At 44.7% G+C, this 14,519-nt stretch overlaps 1 long non-coding RNA gene across 1 annotated transcript; it reads left to right on the forward strand.

Moving 5' to 3' along the window:
* The first annotated feature begins 285 nt into the window (after positions 1–285).
* LOC112914489 (uncharacterized) lies at positions 286–5,263 on the forward strand. Its single transcript, XR_003233881.2, has 2 exons — positions 286–760; positions 2,715–5,263. It is a non-coding gene; the product is annotated as an uncharacterized lncRNA (long non-coding RNA).
* Positions 5,264–14,519: the final 9,256 nt, after the last annotated feature.

Below are 14,519 nucleotides of genomic sequence, written 5' to 3' on the forward strand. Positions count from 1 at the left end.
CCGCCGCCTCCGAGGCCTGCAGTCCGCCTCGGGCTCCCCAGCCCCGGGACGCCTGGAGCTAAGGGGCGGGATTAGCCCTCCGCGGAAGCCCCCGGTCGTCTCTCTGGCTGCTTAGGGCTGGACCCAGGGCCTACGATCGTAGCGGACTCTTAGCGAGCTCAGCGCCCTGACGTCCGCTCGCGGCCCGGGACTGCGCTGCTCGGGGCTGGCCCACCCGCCGCCCTGCGGCCGCCCCCTGCGGCGGGTCCCCGCGCGCACTGCCCAGGCCGGCCGCCAGGTGGCAGCGGGCCCCCGGGAAGCGAGCGGCCCGGCCGGTTCCCCGCCGGCCGCTGGGCGCAAGTGCATCCCCGGCTGCTTGCCCGAAGCACCTGCGCGGAGAGCCGGGCCTGTCCCCCGTCCTGAGCACACGATTCCGCCGCTCCCGGTCAACTCGGGGGTCCTGACGGGTCCGCCGAGGGGAAGGCAGAGGCTGCGGCACAGAAGCCTGGTGCTGTCACGCCGATGGAAAGAGGAGATGCACACCGTCCTCTTCAGGAGCGGGGAACCCCCGCTCTGGGCAGCCAGGCGTGCTGACGGTTGGGAAGAAGACGGCTGGGGGCAGGGAGTGGGGAGCACAGGGCGCGGGCGGCTCTGCAGCGTGTCGGCCCCGGGAAACCCCACAACGGCCCTCTGATCCCGCAAGCTGCTTTGATCATTCCCATTTTACAGGCAAGGAAACTGAGGCCGAGAGAAGTTGTGACTCGCTGGAGCCCATTTCTGAGTAAGTGGCCGCGATGCAGAATGGAGGTAGGGAGAGTGGCGTGGAGGAGGGGAGAGGCGCTGGAGAGAGATGGGTAAAGGAGCGAGCGAGGGGCCGGCATGGGACAAGCCACCAGCACCGGGTGGACCCCCTCGCCGAGGGCTGGGAGCCAGGCCCAGGGCTCAGGGCCCTTTCCCTTTGCCGCAGCTCAGACACGCGCCCCTACTAGCCCGCAGTCTCAGAGCCCTGGCACTCCCCGCCGTTTGCAATGCTGTCTTTGTGTGAGCTTCTGAGGGATGCCCGGCGCCCTCGGCCACCAAGACTGGAAGCTCCACGAGGATGGGGAGCTGCTGTGTTTTCACCATTGTGTCATCAGCGCTGAGGGCATGCTGATGCATGGCTTGACTCTCATGAGTAGTAGGAATGAGGTGAAACACAGCGAGAAGTTCAACCCTGGGTAGCTGTGGGGTGGGGGGCTTTGGGGTGTTGGTTGCACAGAATCATCTCTTTTGTCTCAGCCCCTCCTTCTCTTTCAAGGCCCGACTCTTGCAGTATTAGGTATATGTCCTTTCAATACATAGAAACTGAAGAGATGCCCATTGCTTGTAGAAAGTGAAAGAGGCTGGCCATATGTTTGAGGCCACATCCTTTGTGCTGTTGCCTTGGCTGCTTCCCAGCTGTGAAATATCTAAGTGTAGCCATGCCATTTCACTGGAATAGCTGTCTCGGGGATATGACCAGGAGGTGATTGAGCAGGCTGTGTCCCCCGGGATAGGGGACAGCAGGGGAATCACTCACTGCTCCATCTCTGAGCCTCAGCTCTTTCCCTCCTTCTTCCAGGGGCTCCATAATGACCTCATAAAACTGGAGCCAGCGCTCTCCGATTTGGCTCCTATTCACTTGCAGGAATCATTTCACCTACAAGAATCTTTTATTCCTCAACTGTAAAGGTGTCTGCTGGTTTAAAGATGCAGAGTAATAGTTATTGAAGATGTGACTGGTTTCTACAAGTTCCACTATCTAATTTGGGAGACCAGTAACTGATGATTACTAGAATCCTGGTGGTTTTATTTCCCTGTTTATTTATCTTGCAGTATTATTTGTGCTTCTTGTCCTCAAACTGTCATGTGTGAGAATTTTCCAAGAGGAGGTCTGAGTGTGCTCCTCCCTGCCTTTGCCTTTCTTCCTTTTTTAATGGCTATAAGGATTAGTGTCTAAATAAAATCAACCAACAGGAATACGTACATTCTACTGCTTTATGAATCTGACAGATGATAGTAATGGGTGGCAAACCCATAGAATAGAAAACCTATAAAACAGGCCTCCAAGCACCTCTCTTTTGTCAAGTTGTGATGAAAGATATCTATAGACTCAGGGAAGAAAACTCAACCAGCCAGGGAGTGTGGGTGCATTTCTTAGGTCTGGCAGAGAAGATGTTTATAACACACACGAGACTGAAATTCTAAGTTGCAAAAATATCAAAGCTGGGCTTGGAGGAAGATCTTGACTTTTCTCCATTTACAAAGTGTGTGAATTTGGGATTATCCTGTATTTATTCCAGTCACTGGGAAACAAAAGACATAAAGCCTGGTTCTTAGGAAAAAGCAGAAAGAGGAAGACTCAGGAGTCTAATGAATGTGATTTTAGGATTTGTCCTGCAGGAGTGGGGCTGGAGCTAGAAGTTTTCATCCACCTCACCTCTGGGCCAGCACAACCCAGCCACACTTAGTCCCCCAGTGGCCCAGCAAGGACAGCCATGAACACTCAATACCATCCATAGGAACACCTGGGGCAGACTTCCTTACCTGCCTCCCACACTTATCTGTGTCAAAGCTGATTCTTTACCTAGGCTTGGCTTTCCTTTTCAGACACTTTCTGCATATTGGAACAGTCAACTGATATTATTTTCTTGGCTCAATCCTTTGTACTTTGGAGGAATTTTCACACTTTCTGGCTTTCTCCTTTCTCTCCCCAGGGAGAACAAGTCAACCTAGCTTTGACTCCCAAGGACCCATCAACTAATTCCCTATTGGAGCCCCCTCAACCAACCTGTTAAAAAAAGTCAATGAGTTACCCTTTTAGAGAAGGGGTGCCTGGGGAGCAGAAGAGAAAGGCTGATGGAAGAGAAGAGGTATGTAGGACTTGAAGGCTGCCCCTATTCTTCCCAGACACAGCCAAAGTGAACACCTCTGGTCAATCTCCATTTTAGCACCAGCGCTGCTAACTGCTTGGATCTGATTGCAAATTTGTGAGATGATTTGAGAATTTGAACATGAGTTATGAGAAAGTCTTTTCACCATGTCCTCTAAATAATAACACTATGAAAGAGAATTACCAAATAGAATTAATGAAAAATATATCTGAGGAATCAGATTGAATAGAGAAAGCAGGACAGGAAATTTGAATAAGTATAAGTAATGACTCCAGAGAAATTTTACAAAGATATTGCCTTTGTAAAAAAAATATTATAAATGTGATTGATAAATTAGAAAAAAACAAAGCTCATAGGTGGATGGAAAATGGAATGAATACAGCTGAAGGTCAAATCAGTAATGCAGAAAAACCTACCTGAGGAATTATCCCAGAACATGTAATAAGAATACAAAGTAATAACATGGAACAAAAGTTAAAGGACATAGAAGATAAATGGAAAAAGTGCAAAAACCATCACAGAGGAACTCTAGAGAGTAGAGAGAATGGAAGGAAGGAAATTTTCTATGAAATAGTAGAAGAAGTGCTCTCCAAACTGAAGAAATAATGATGCTGAGATTGACAGAGACTTTCAAGAGATCAACATGGTAATAGAGCAATATCTTCAAAGTCCTCAATTGAAATTGCCTGGAACCTACCACTGTATACCAAGCTTAGCTATTATAAATCTATCTTTCGTTGTGAGGACAAAATTAAGACATTTTCAGACATGCAAGAAGTCAAACATTTAAGACCCACAGATACTCTCTAAAAGAACCCGAAATACTGAAAAATGAATTCTAGCCAGAAGCAAAATGAAGACATACAAAAGGAGTGGAATACAATAAACATTGCATCAAATAAATGATCAAATAAAACAGTAAATGCTGCTTTTGAAGAGTAAGTATTGGTTGTTTAAAGTGGGAAATTTTAAATAACAATGCAGGTGCAGGGATCCCTGGGTGGCGCAGCGGTTTGGCGCCTGCCTTTGGCCCAGGGCACGATCCTGAAGACCCGGGATCGAATCCCACGTCGGGGGGTCGGTGCATGGAGCCTGCTTCTTCCTCTGCCTGTGTCTCTGCCTCTCTCTCTCTCTCTCTCTCTCTGTGGCTATCATAAATAAATAAAAATTTAAAAAAACAATGCAGGTGCACCATTTGGAAAATTGACAGTATCCTCAAATACTAAATATATGCATAGTTTATGATCCAGCAATTCTTTTCGTGGGCGTGTATGTTTCCTGTGAAAATTATTGAAATGGAACCTGTTTTTTTTTAAAGACTTTATTTATTTATTCATGAGAGACACAGGCAGAGGGAGAAGCAGGCTCCGTGCAGGGAGCCAGACACAGGACTCGATCCTGGGTCTCCAGGATCATGCCCTGGGCTGAAGAAGGCGCTAAACTGCTGAGCCACCCAGGCTGCCCCAGAACCTGGTTTAAAATGGAGTAAGACACCAGCAGGTGGAGCGCTCACCTCCTACAGCTTCCTGTTGATTGCAGACCCACCCAATCTTGGGGATCTTGCCAGGCTATACTTCTTGTTATTCCTTTACTATCCTAGCCGGGGGGATGGAAGAAGGGTTTTCCCCCTCGCTCAGCAACAGCCCAGCCAACCAGAGATAGTCACAACTCAGCCAATGAAAAGCCACTACCTTGAACTCCCAGCTTTACTCCAACGGACTTTTTGCTTATGGCAGACCCTGCCAACTCTACCCTTTTCTCTGTAAAAGTCTTCCTCTCCTTTATTTTTTGGACCTCTGTAGCTTGCTCAGATTGGAATGCTCTGCTTTTCCCCGAATAAGCCCATTTTTGCTGGTAAAATAGCAGCCGGTCTTATTTTTAAGGTTAACAATACATAAAGAATGCATAGATCTCTGTACCAAAAAGATAAGCGCCAAGATGCTCATAGCAACATTATCTGCAACACCCACAAACTGGGACAGATGAATGTTCATCAACAGTAGAACAGATAACTTATGATATAGTCATAGAAACCACCACTGCTCTATGCTTCCGTGGAGTCAAAAAGGCGTAATGATGGGCTAAAAGAGTTAGACACAGAGGAACAGATGCTGCGATGTTACATAACAAGTTGAGGAACAGAGCACATCGGCTTACGGTGATAGGCTTACCTGTGGCTGAGGGAAGGAATGGGAGAACACAAAGGCTTTGTGAATCCTGGGAATGTTCTGTGTTTTGCTCAGGATAGGATTTGCACAAGTGAGTTTTCCTTGGAAAAATTAATCAAGTTGTATGCTTTACATCTAGGCATGTTATGCATATGTCTGTTATACTTCAATGGAAAGCAAAATAAATTAACCATGGAATAAAAATTCAAGGAAGTGGTCAATGTAGTAAAAGAAAGTGGAACTGTTGTTTGGCCTCTTGTGGGAGTAACTCACCTACAGATAGTGTCTTTTAAAGGTGAGAAAACGTAACAAAGAAAATTCAGTTGGCATAACAAGGTGTAAGAAAAGGGGAAAAGAAAATTAAAAAGCATAATACACATAAAACAAACACACAAAAAGGAATGAACAACTCTAAGATCAGTTATCACAATAGATGTGATTGGGTTAAACTTGTTAATTGAAAAATAAAAAGACCCTTGTTGGATAAAAATATAAACTCCAGCTGTATACTCTTCTTGGGAAACATATCTAAAAGAAACAATCCAGGAAAAATGAAATTGAAGGAATGAAAATGCTAATAAAACAAAGAAAAATGGTAATATTAAATTCAGATGAAATGGAATTCAAGGCCAAAGCATTTATAATAAAAGCATATTGAAAAGGGGAACAATCTTCAGGGTATCTAATGATCATTTTTTTATTGTCCTTAAAGCATAGCTTCAAAATACTTGGAGAAGAAAACTGATAGAATTACAAGTAGAACAAACCAAATTCTAACATCTGATTGGGGAATTTTGACAAAACTCTCCATAGAATTTACCTAAAATGCCAAATGAGCTTGAGCTAATCACACACACACACACACACACACACACACACACACACCGTTCTGCTCAACTAACAGAGATTATACTTTTCTTTGAATTACAAATGGAATATTCTGAAAAATTGTATCTAAGGCCATAAAGGAAATCTTAATAAATTCTAAAAATATGCTATTATTTAGGTGATGGTCTCTGATTGAAATGAAATAAAATTAGAAGTTAACAAAGACGTTTTAATAGCTCTTGAATTAAAGGGAAAATAAAAATTTGTAATGTACAAACTATCTATGTTTGAATACCAGCAGCTCCCCATCACAAAATCTGTGTTTTTCTGCCCAGCCGACACTCAAAGGAAAAGTATGGCTTACATGCACGCATTCATTAGAAAACAACCAAAAAAAGATGGACAATGAATGAACTAAACTTTCAACTCAGGAAACTATTTTCTTTTTAAAATTTTAAAATTCCTAGACTGAAAAAAAAAAAAAATTCCTAGACTGTAGGGTGATTGAATTAACACTAAACAAGAAATTAATAAAATTTGAACAAAAACAGTGCAGTTGATCAATGAAATAGATGGTCCAAGAGACAACAGAGGACAGTTTAGGAAAACAAAGTATATGCTGATCTCTGTCATAAATGCAGATGCAAAACTCCAAAATAAAATCCCATACAAGGGCAGCCTGGGTGGCTCAGTGGTTTAGCATCGTCTTCAGACCGGGGCCTGATCCTGGAGACCTGGGATCAAATCCCACGTTCGGCAACCTGCACAGAGCCTGCTTCTCCCTCTGCTTGTGTCTTTGCCTCTCTCTCTCTGTGTCTCTCATTGATAAATAAAACCTTAAAAAAAATCCCATACAAGATGGAAAATGGAGGGCCACATAGAGGGCTCAGCGTTACCCAGCAAGGTCACTCAGGCTGAGTCATTTTGTTCTTGTTAGTCTGAATTTACTTCTCCTGACCCCTCCCTCTCTCACTGTGTGCACCCATTTACCTATTTTTTGTCTTATCTGGATGTATCTCTTCTAAATATGCTTATTTGTGAATCTCTAGATCTTTCTTTTCTTTTTCCTTTAGTTTTACGTGTTTTGTTTCTTTTGTGTGTGTGTGTGTATCTACGTGTTTCTGTGAAAAGTATCTTTTCTCACTTCTGTGTTTATGTTTTTTCCTTCTCTATTTCTCTCCCTTAATTGTTAAAAATATAAAAAATAAGTAAATGTTATGATTTAATTAATTGAATGTGTTCCTTGTTTTAAATTTGAAATTAGACCATTTTGGGGCAGCTCGGGTGGCTCTTTTTTATCTTAAAAAATATAATAAATTAGACCATTTTTGTAGTATTATCTTTTAAAATTAACTTGATTGAGTTCTTGATTTTTAAAAAATTAGCAAATTCAATCCATTAGTCTATTAAAAGACATCTCTGGAATTCAAGTGTGTGTTAAATTTTTTAAAAATATTTTATTTATTTATTAATGAGAGACACAGAGGAGGCAGAGACACAGGCAGAGGGAGAAGCAGGGTCCACCCAGGGAGCCCGATGTGAGACTCGATCCCAGGACTCCAGGATCACATCTTGGGTGGAAGGGAGGTGCTCAACCACTGAGTCACCCAGGTGTCCCTTGTGTTAAACTTTAGAAAAAAATCTGCCAATTTAAAACACTGCTTTACTGGAGTACAAGAAAAACCACATAATTGTTTTCATAGAGAACAAAAACAGTTTTGAAAATATTCCACATACATACTTTCATGATAAAAAAAACCCCACAAAGCTTCTAGCAAATTAGGTTCTTTTGTAATATGATAAAGGGCATTAAAACTCTACAGTAATCATACTTGATAACAAAATAAAAAAGAAACAGTATTACTCTTATTGCACTATTCAACCTTTTTATTGGAGATGCTAGCTAATACTATAATACAAGGGGAAAATGCTATTAACATTGGGAGAAAAAGAACAAAACCAAGATTATGTACAGACCAATGATCACCTCCCTAGAAAATTCTCAAGAGAATCAATTGACAAACGAATAAGAGAGTTAAGCAGTATAGCCAGATATAAGATCAGCACAGAAAAATCGATAGCTTAATTACATACTAGCAAAAACCAATTAGAAAATGAAATGAGAAATGAACCCATTCTTAAAAACAACAGTCTATAAAATATCTAGAAAGAAACTTAATAAAAATGTCTACAAACTGTATAAAGAAAGTGACCAAAGTTTACTGAATGTCCTTCAATAAGAGTTAGTTATATCAGTTCTCCCATAAATTAATCTATAAATTCAATAGCATCTCAATAAAAATCTCAGTAAGATGATTAATGGCATATAATAAGATGGTTTCTTTCCCTTGGAAGGAAAATTTCCAGAGGTAGTCAGGAAAATTTGAAAAAAAGAAAAACAACAAGGGATAATTTCCCTTGTCAGATATCCAAATATCTTATAAAGTTATAGCAATTAAATCAGTGGTAGATTCTTTATAAATAGCCAATGAATACAGAGACAAATCTAGACACATATTGTGTACATATGGAAAAAATAGTTTACTATGAAGTTGACTTTTTAAATATAGTGGTGTGGGGTGCCTGGGTGGCTCAGTCAATCCAATGTTCTCCTGATTTCAGCTCAAGCCCATGATCTCAGGGTCATGGGATGGAGCTCCACATCAGGGTCTGTGCTTAGTGGGGTTTCTGCTTGAGATTCTTTCTCACCCTCTCCCAGTACCCCTCCCCCACTGTGTGTGCATGCATTCTCTCTCTCTCTCTCTCAAATTAAGTAAATCTTTTTAAAAAATAAATAAAAGCAACTTTAGTGGTGAAACAATGAAATATTGAATAAATGATAAGGGGAGAGCAATTAGCCAACTACGTGGGAAAAAATCCTATATAGCATAATCCCATAGCATAATAAAAATAAATTATTAATGGTTTTAAAAGGTCAACATAAAACAAAACAGTTTACAATCTTAGTAGGAGATAATTCCCTTCTAATACATAAAATCAACAAACCAGAAAAGGGCATGACTTAGAGATTTGACTGAACACAAAATCCAGTTTGTCAAAAATAGCATAAAAGTAAAAGACAAGTGGTAGGCTGGAAGAAAATAGTTAAAACATCTGGAAAAAAAAAGAGTAACACCTAGAGCATAGACAGAGCTCCTATAAATCAATCATAAAAGGACCCAAACAAAACAAATAAGGTGGAAAGAGGACATGAAAAAGTAATTCACAGATAAAAGAAATATCAATGACCAAAAAACAAATGTAAAGATGCTTTAGATATAATATTTAGGGAATTGTAACCAAAATTAAAACAATTTGAGTGATGTGTGCCTGGGTGGCACAGTGAGTTAAGAGTCAGACTCTTGATTTTGGCTCTGGTCGTGATCTCAGGGTCATAGGATTGAGCGCTGTGTTGGGCTCCACGCTTAGTATGTAGTCTGCTGGAGACTCTCTCTCCTTCTCTCTGCCCCTCCTGCCTATATGCTCTCTCTCTCTCGAATAAACAGATAAATCTTAAAAACAACAACAAAAAAAAACACCACTGTTTTTCTCCATCACACTGGCAAAAATTAAATGGTAACACCTGCATTGGCAAAGGTGTGGGGAAACGAGCATTCTCATACGTTGGTGGTAGATAGAAGTGTTGATACAGACTTAGTGGCATCTGTGGCTTGCACCTACAGTTCCACTTTTAAGAATCTATTTTTTAGAAACCTTGCACAGGGGCACAAGGACACTCCTACGAAATGGTTCATTGTTGTGTGGTTTGTATTAGTCATGAAGATCCATCAGAAGGGTGGGGAGGAGGGCATTAGTGGGTGGTGTGTCCAGGGAGTGGACAGCCACCACCAGGCCAGGATCTGCTTCCCCGGACAAGTGTGAAATCAGGAGGCCACTGCCCCCAGGGCTCCTAAAGGGCACTGTGTCCTCCCAACCAGCTCCAAGGGGTGGTTCCTCTTGGTCCCCACGATTATAGCTGTGTGCTGTGGACGGCTTGGTTCCCTCCTGACCAGAGTTGTCATCTCTGAAGTGGGAACAATAACAATAATAATACTTACCACATCAAGTTGTTTGAGGATTAAACCAGACCACATCCAAACATTCTCCGAACTTCTTCCCATCTCCATAGGAAAGACTCGGAGATGGCCTGTCTGGTCAGGTAGCTCCGTGGAGATGAGCACGAGAGGAGACCTCATGCCGGCTCAGCTGCTCCTCATTAGAAACACTGGAGAAAAACACTTACCACTCCTCACCCTTTGGAATTGCTATTATCGTGACAGTGACAAATAGCATCAGGAGTGCAGTGGGAGGCTTGCTCCCACTTCTAGGTCCCCCCAGCAAGATTAGACAGGTGCCAACTGGGCATCCTGGCTCACATGCCTTTCTCAGGTCCCACTGTCTCCTGGTCCTCCCTGGTGCTCTGTCCAACATAACCCCTCTCCATCTTCTGCAGACCATTGCTCCCAAGACCCTTCCTTATCTCCCTGGGGGCTCCAAGGCCCTCTGGGCACCAGCCCTACTGCAACATCACCACCTGCATGATACTATATTTGCAAGTCACTCTGCCACTCAGTAAATATTGATAATTCCTGCTGCATTTGAGACTCTGGCATGCATTGGATGTAGATTTTAATTCCAAAGATGCAAAAAAGCACAAAATTGTGCAAGCCACCTGGGGTGGGGGGGTAGTTTTCGGCAGCCTGTCTTGAAGCTTTGTTTGCAATGCAAACACAAGTTTTCTACTTTTGTTTAGCATGGCTGCGAAGAGGTGACAGAGATTTTTGGGAGGGAGGGTAAAGCTCCCCCAGCCACACTCTGGTGTGGCCCCTGCTCTAAGCAGGACTTAGTAATAGGCTTGAATGCAGAGAAGGTGACGCTGCTCTGAAGGAGGCAGCTCAGAGCTCCTGGGGACACAGGGGTGGGCCCCTCTCCCACTAATTAATGCAAAAGCCTGGAAAACCATTTTGCCAAATAGGCAACTAGGATTACCACTGAGCTCTCCAAGGAATCGTGTCAATTTGTACCTCTTGTTACTTCCTTAAACCTTGTGTGTGCATTTTAACAAATTCATCATAAACCGTGAACTATAAGAGTCCCAGGGCGGGGAGGGGTATGGCTCTGTGACTTTGCATTTGAGCTGCAGAGATGGAAGGAAACACCAAAGGGGCCAGGAGCTGGAGGGCAGCTCCTCCCAGGCTGGGTGCCAGGATGGCTTCCCTATCAGGGCTGGTAGCCAGGGCTAGCAGGGTGCCAAACATCCTGGAGCAGCAGCCTTTCTTTCCCTTCCCCATGCCCTCACGTCTTCCTGGGCCTCAGACCCTGACTGCCACTGTCACATGGGCTGATAAACAGGCTGCCTTCATCCCAGTTCCTAAATCCCACATCTAAGGACTAGATAGGCCACACTCCCAGGGGTAGTATGCCAAGTCTAAGTGCAATCCTAGAAAGGGCCATGTCTTCTGAGATATTTGAACCACGGCTCAAATCCTCTCTCTTCCCCCTTCTACCTGTGTGACCTCAGACAAGTCACAGCTCTTATCTGAGCCTCCTTTGGCAGGTTTCTGGGGATGATGAATAGCATAATAATAACTACTGATAATTGAGTGTTTCCTCTTTGCCAGGTACCGTTGTGTGTTCATTATACGTATTAACTCACACAATCCCTCATCAACCCTGTAGGGAGATTCTGTGCTTATCCCTGTTTTACAGATGGGTAAACTGTGGCATGGAGAGGTGACATCACTTACTGATCACACAGGTAGCTGGGATTAAAAGACAGATCTTTACTCTTAATCATTCACTTTCTCACCTCTCTAATCGTGAAGCAACTCACACACAGTAGAGAAGCTCATTTTTGTTCATTCATTCATTCATTCACTCACTCAAGGATTTCTTGAGTACCTACCCTGTGCCAGGCCCTGTGCTAAGTGCTGGAATTCAGTGATGAACGAAGCAGAGGCAGTCCCTCTTCTCGAAAGCTTCTATCTTAGGAGCTCTGTGTGTGTGTATATGTTTGTGTTTGTGTGTGTGTGTGTGTGTGTGTGTGTGTGCTGACACGGGCGTGCACATGCCCGAACAGTGTGGTAGTACTGGCTAGAAACCAACCATAAACAAATAAGCAACAAAGATCCAGACAGTGATCTTTTTTTTCAGAAAGGAAGAAAATAAAATACAGGAGTGTGAGGTGGAAAGATGTGGCCTGGTTGGGGAGGTTGACTTCTGCAGAGGCTGCTTTTAGGCAACAGGCTTGAGCAATGGGAGCCTCAGTCAGGTAGAAGGGCCCACAGAGACCGCTGGCTGAATTCAAACAGGCTCTTTAGGCAACCCACCTCAGAATAGCCGTAGGCCCCAGCTGACCAATGGGCCACTTGCAACCTGGCACAGGTACCAAAACCCAAAAATTCCATAGGAACCCATGCCTCCTCACTCCTCCCCATAACTATAGTGCCCCATACCCTTACTGCTTCCTGGAAGACAGTCTATCGCTTGCTGTCCTGCCCACTGCTCCCTTTCAGTGTATTCAATAAACTTCCATCTCTTTGTTCTGCCTCAGTTGGATTCTTTTGCCACCTGTGCTGCAGGCCTCCACCCGACTGGGTCACCTTGTAACACCAGAGGAAGAGCAAAAGGGGGGCATTCCTGGCCTGAGTGGCAGCACGGGCAGGTCCAAGTGGGCAGGTCCCTGAGCACACTGTGGCTCTGGTCCCCAGCACTTGCCCAGCTCCAGTCCACCTGCCCTGCCCAGCATCCATGAGCCGTGGCAGTGCTCTAGACCACTCTGTAGCCCAGACTTTGTGAGCTTTTGATTGGCTCTGGTCGCCCACACCCCAAGCTGCTTGTGGCATGCTGGAGCTCACCAGGCTCCAATCAGATGCCTCCTGGAGCAGGGCCAGAGACTGTGCTTGAAACAGGCCAGGAAGCCCAACCTCCACCTGGTACTGGCCCTGCTTTTTAAATTACAGTTGTGTATGAGTGTGTATGTGTGGTATGTATAAAGGGAGACTAATTAGAAAAGAAATGGCAATCTGGCCAAGCAGTTTTCGAGACCTTTGTGAGTTCTGTGGCCCACCTCACTTTGTTGAGTCAACTTCTCTCTTTGCACGGAAATCCTTGGCCATCTATGGTCCTTGTCTCCCCACTCTCATCAGCTCTGCTCAGGAGGGGGGTGACCTTCCTGCAGCGTGACTGCTGGGTTGTAGAGAATCCAGGCTCCAGGGAGCCTGATCCTGCCTGGCCCAGCTGGCTGTTCTGCTCACTAAGCAGCCTTTCACAGGGCTGAACAGCTAAATCCAGGGCAGAAGCTGAAGCTGAAAACTCAGAGAAGTAGAATAGTAAATTGGGGCCGGGAAGCTGATCCTGACTTTCTGCTTGATCCACTTACGTGTTTCAGCTGATTCATTCCATCTGGAGGCTTTGTTTTGCACCAGGAGCTTCCTGGATTTTGGGAGAGCCAGTGGGGACCCAAGCCCAAGCGAGTGAGGGCCTGGGAACAATTGATGGAGCAGCTTCATTGTCTGGGTTTGCTCCCTTCCTTTCCCTGGTCACACACAAATATGCTCACACTCATTCACAGTGATGTACCACACAACACACATTGCACTGTACACCCGGGAGCCCCATGACAATCCAGTCCTGGCAGGAAACAGATGGCTGCTTAAATGGGGCACTTGAAGAGGATTCAATAGAGGAATATTTATGAAGCTATGGGTGGGGCTATGTTTTTGGCAGGTGATGTGTCCAGCCCAGGAAATGATCCTGCTGGGCTAAAGCAGTGATGGCCATCCCATCTCCTCTGCCAGGGCCTGGTTTACAGTGGGGTGTGACCCATGACTGGCCAATGCAACTTTAGGAGAAGATTGCCAATAGCTTCTGAGAAAGACTTCCCTTGAGCTAAGAGGGAGAGAGTCCTTCTTCCAGGCAACTGTGGTGGCTGGAAGATGCCTGGAACTGAGGCTGATGAGATCTTGACATGTGGGGACAGACACGTGCTGAGCAGAGAGAGGGAAGAGCCTTAAACATTGGTGGATCCAGACCCTTACTACTAAGTCCCCACAGAGAAGCACATGCTCCATGCACGCAGGCCGATCACAAAGATAGAAGAGGACGAAACCAACAAGCATCACATGCCAAATTCCTGCTCAAAATTCAACCCATCATAGATGGACCAAGAGTGTCATGCTAATGAGTGTCTTTCCTATGGAAACATGGCGCTGGGAAAAGGAGTTTCCCCTGACCAACGCTGTCAAGGGGTCAGGCAGGGATCAGGATGGTGCAGATCTCCCCAAAATTCAGATGGTAGTAGAGATCGAGTAGTGCTCTCTGTATTTTGAACAGGTTGTATTTCAGGGAGGGGCCTCATCATCAACCATTTCCAGGGCTACTCCAAAGACATCCTTCATTCTGGGGTCAAAGAGAGCTTCCGGAAGCACAGCTCGGATCAGATCCCTCCCCAGCTCCAAAAATCAAGAGTTCTCTACTGACCACGGCCTCAAGGGTTGAACTATATACTTGGCACTCAGGCTTCCATCCTCGTGATTCAACCAAACTTTCCCCACCATGTCCTATTCTCTGGGCACTGTCACATTCTTCCCTATGTCCACCATTGGCCAACCATTCTCTAAGAGATGCATTC

Source organism: Vulpes vulpes, chromosome 9 (assembly GCF_048418805.1).
Source record: "Vulpes vulpes isolate BD-2025 chromosome 9, VulVul3, whole genome shotgun sequence".
NCBI classification, from domain to species: Eukaryota; Metazoa; Chordata; class Mammalia; order Carnivora; family Canidae; genus Vulpes; species Vulpes vulpes.